We start from the raw sequence: 5,000 nt of genomic DNA on the forward strand, positions 1-5,000 counted from the left end.
TTACCTCTACTCTCATCTATTCTACATGCCGTCACCCTACTATACCTCTACTCTGATGGGGAAGAGTAGAAGTGACTTATCATTTCATTATAAGTAAATCATCACTCTCACTCTCAATTTAAATGAAGAAAGAAATTATTATTATTGATATATTATTATTATTGATTTGTTATTAGGGGTCCAGCCCCAAGCCCTGAATTTTTAAATCTAAAACTATTTGAAACAGAAGAACAGCAGAAACTACGAATAAGGTTTGTGCCTTCGTTTGAACCGGAATGTCACTAACATCTTGCGGTTTCATCCAAATCGATCCACATACGGAGAAGAAATGAGTGGAAAACCAACCAAATTTGACCAATATCACGGACATGGTCCAATGCATTAAACGCCAAAAAATGGCAAACCCGGCTAAAAGTACTCGGAACACAATGACATAAGCTACGAACATGGTCGAGGTGTCGTTTAAACCGGTATGTCACAAGCATCTCGTGGTTTCAAGTCTGGAGCAGAAATTAGTGAAAAATTGACCAACTTTGACCCCAAATATTAAGCTGCTCGTGCTTGACTGACATGCCACTATTCGTAAACAAAATGAACCAGAGGAAATTTAGTGTAAGACGCTTAATGACATCATTATAGTATTATATAGTTTATATTATATTTATATATATAGTTTATATATATAGTTTATATTATATATTATAGTATCTCTTTGGGCCACATTAATTTCCCGGATTCATGAAAAATATGAAAAACACAAGTCCACGAATAAACTTGTGACCACATTGAGTCAAGTCCATTCGAATGTACAACTGGGTGATATGTTCAAGATCCAGCGAGCCATCGGAAAAGTAGAAGCTGTGCAAAGGTAATTGCTTAAAGAAATACACAATGTTTTCCGTATGTCATGGGTACGTCACTTATTGGAAATGTAATTCAAGAAAAGAAATCACCGCTCAAATTAGGAAAGTTTGACGACTATTACAATTAAATCTCTGTTAATATGTAAACCTACGTGAATACGTCATCATTGACGCACCCCAGACATGTCACCTACCCTCATGGAGTCTGCACATGTACTTACGCACAACAAGGTAAGTTTTAACAATGAGAAGATTTGGTTTGAAGTAAAAAAATGTTTTTAAAGAAACGTTGTATATAAACAGTTTCCTACAGCTAAACGAGGCAGATTTAAATGAAAAGAAAGAAAGTGATAAGTATTGACAAGTTATCCACAATAATTCTCATGCCAAATTAATGTTAAAGTTCCATTAATGTTGTCTGCATTACAATATAGACAAGGAATCTATTAAACTGAATTTTCCAATTGTAGATTGTAGAACTACCATGTATTTTTTATTATATTTATAAAATAACATGTATTTATCATGATTGTTATGCAAAGTAATAACAAAGTTTGTTTTTGTTATTGTTCCAGATGCTGAAAAATAGCCGACAATCAAAGACAATAAAGAAGCCAGTGTCCAAAAATCCAGTCCTCAAGGTCAGTTACAACGGCCACGCGCCGCTCCAGGTGCGATCGTGACGGCTGTGGAGATTTGTACCCGCAGCCTCCCGACAATATATCAAAATTAAAACCATCTCGACAACACAAGACAATATCCCCACTTCCTCTCGCCCCTTTCCTACCCCCCCAATCCCGCGAAAGTGACTTCCAGTGCAGCCTAACTAACCAAATACACGTGTAAAAATCAGCACAAATAATGACGATTCCCAAAGGGACGGAGAGAGGAGTGGAGGGATGGCGGGGGGGGGGGGGGTTCTTTTATGGGGGAAATGAATACAATCACATTCTTAACACTCACCATATGGCCCGGGTTAGACAGAGAGAGAGAGAGAGAGAGAGAGAGAGAGAGAGAGAGAGAGAGAGAGAGAGAGAGAGAGAGAGAGAGAGAGAGAGAGAGAGAGACCAGATCAGAAAACATGACGGAAGGTGATTTTTAGGGCAGAAAGACTGTGATGGACAGAATGAGAAAGATCAGCGTTGAGACAGATGGTGATGAACGGCGTGATGGAGGATGTGTGTGTAATGACCCTCTGAAGACAAGTGTAATAACAAAAAGCCGCAGACAAATTTCTCGGAAGCCACAAGGTAAGCAAACCACCAAGGAATTTCCTAGAAAATCACACACACACACACACACACACACACACACACACACACACACACACACACACACACACACACACACACACACACACACACACACACACACACCTTCAAAATTATTATTATTATTATCATTATGATTATTATTATTATTATTATTATTATTATTATTATTATATCTCGTGGTTCAAGTTTCATCCATATAGATCTACATTCGGAGCAGGAATTAGTAAAAAAACAATGACATTTGACCGGAAGTAGACAAATGTTCATGCATCGTCAATACACCAAGGTCCTAAAACTTCCAATCGGGTGGTGGAGTGAGATGAGTTTGTTGAGCAAGACGCTTTGCGACATCATCATCCAATTTTTTGTAAATGCGCAGGTCGTGGCTACGAATGTCCATTCGCATTGTGAGAGCTACGTAGTGTAGACTCCATCGCTCTGTAGTAGTTACAAACTAGGTGTCTAGTTTGTGTGTGTGTAGGTGTCTGTGTATCGTCTTGCCTGCGTGATGTTGGTGGGGCTGCTTGATTGATATTTTATCTCTTTGCTCTTTTTGTAAATTTGTACATTTGGCACTGTGGTGTGGGGATGGTGTGGTTTGAGCAGCCACACCTGTCCTGGGTCTAGGTAATTGGGGCCGGCGATCAGTGTGGCTGCATACCTATCGTTCGTTGGTTGGTCCAACGAGCAACTGGTAAAACCCCCATCCCCACACGCACTCAGGAGAGGAGCCCTTGTCATGACATGTCTATCTGCTCCTGGGCTAATTTCACCTAGCCCACTCTCTACAATATACTGTGTGTCTACAACGCCGTCCTCTATGTCTCTGTGCTGAAAGTCCCTGAAAACGCCACTTGGACGGCGTGTGGTAGGCAAAACAGCCACACTGGCGCCTAAACAGGGACTCTCCGGCACGGGGAAGGGACACAGCAGCAGCCCTCTCCCGACTGGCAGCACAGCACCCAGGATGTCTGGCAGAGGACCAGGGGAGAAGCAGCCGCAGCAACCACCACAGGTAACCGCTGGCAGCTATTTACTCCGCCCAGCAGCCACCGCCGGGACCATCCAGCAGCCCAGCAGCCAGGCCACCCCTCAAAGCAGCCCCAGCAACAGCATGGTCTGGCCACACCTTCACCAGCCAGCACAGCAGCCCAAGGCCCCACATTCCTGAAGGGGAAGTCTGTCGTCACCCTGGGGGAAGGAAGCCGGGAAGGGGACCAGTTCTGTTTTTTTGGACTTTTTTGATGGTTTGAGGTATGGGAACCCTGTTTCAGAGTCCAGTGGTTTATTTATTTAGGGATAGTAACCCTGTGTCAGAGTCTGTCCTTTTTTAGGTATCGTAACCCTGTGTCAGAGTCTGTATTTTAGGCTTTTTTTTAAATTTTTGTTCTCTTTTTAGTGCGTGGGGTATGTGGTGTGGGGATGGTCTGGTTTGAGCAACCACATCTGTCCTTGGTCTAAGTAATTTGGGCTCGGAATCAGTGTGGCTGCATCCCCACACACACTCAGGAGAGCGGCCCTTGTCATGACACATGTCCATCTGCTCCTGGGCTCATTTCACCTAACCCACTCTCTACAATAAACTGTGTCTGAAACCCCGTCGTCTGTGTCTATGTGCCGGAGGTCCCTGAAAACGCCACTTGGGTGGCGTGTGGTATGCTAAATGGCCACAGGCACGCTCGGCACACTCGGAACACTCGGTACACTCGGTACACTTGGCACACTTGGTATATTTGGCACACTTGGCATACTTGGCAGTTTCCAAGAGCCTTGGGGTAATTCTGGACAACTAACTCTCCTGCTTTGCCCAAATCGCTGCTAACATCCACAGAATACTGCTATTCCTCAAGAGGGACGCAACACAAGTTCTGGTTTAAGCGCTTGTCATCTCAAATGACTACTGCAAGGCTTGTTCCATCAGAATCTACAGAGTCAACAGACATCATTAAACAATCTCTACACAATCCAGAACTCAGCAGCCCATCCAGTGTTCAACCAACCAAAAGTTGATCACTTCACTGGCTTCCCATCTCTGCGTCACATTTAAGATGCTGGTGCTCTCTTACAAAGCCGTCCATCGAGCTGCTCCTTCGTATCTCCAATCACTCGTCAGTTTCCAGACTTATCCACCCTCTCAGGCCGTCTCGCTCTTCCGCCACTATGTAGCCTCAAGGGTCATTCAACCCAGTCGCGGCTCTTCTCATCCCTGGCGTCCCAACGGTGGATGGAGCCCCCCCCCAGTGGCAGAACAGCTGAATCGATCCACATCTTAAGTCACAGTCTAAGACCGACCTCTTCAGACTACACCTGGACCCTACTTGCTCTGACCTGACCATCTTTTTTCCCTTTACTGTCTAACATACATTCATTACAAACAAAAAAACTCTATCTCTACTAGTGCTGCTTGTTTTTAGAGAATGTTTAGCGGTGTCTGTGGCATACAGTTGGTTTGATACTGCGAAAATGTACTTATTGTAAGTTGCTTTGGACAAAAACTTCTCATCGTGTAATGTAATGTAACACTTGGAACACTTGGTACACATGAAACACTTGGAACACTTAGACATGACCTCAACGCAATTCGAAACAAATGTTTTCTATGTATTATTCTTGGCCACTAAACGGCGGTCTGATACAACTTATTTGTGCTTTTGGCACATACACTTGTATGTGTATGTGTATTTGATGTTCTTGGTTACTCATCGCAATTTGGCACATTGATGGATATTGATCCCAATAGTAGAAATCTCACAATTTGGCCACCATCAGGCCAAAGTTAGATAGATAAAGATAGATAGATAGATAGATAGATAGATAGATAGATAGATAGATAGATAGATAGATAGATAGATAGATAGATAGA

At 43.1% G+C, this 5,000-nt stretch overlaps 1 protein-coding gene across 4 annotated transcripts in view; it reads right to left on the bottom strand.

Annotated features, from left to right (window-relative positions):
* nid2a (nidogen 2a (osteonidogen)) overlaps window positions 1-5,000 on the bottom strand; it is a 62,324-nt gene that overhangs the window by 26,715 nt on the left and 30,609 nt on the right. The window lies entirely within an intron of this gene.

The sequence above is a fragment of the Zeus faber genome (genome assembly GCF_960531495.2).
Source record: "Zeus faber genome assembly, chromosome: 2".
Taxonomy (NCBI): domain Eukaryota; kingdom Metazoa; phylum Chordata; class Actinopteri; order Zeiformes; family Zeidae; genus Zeus; species Zeus faber.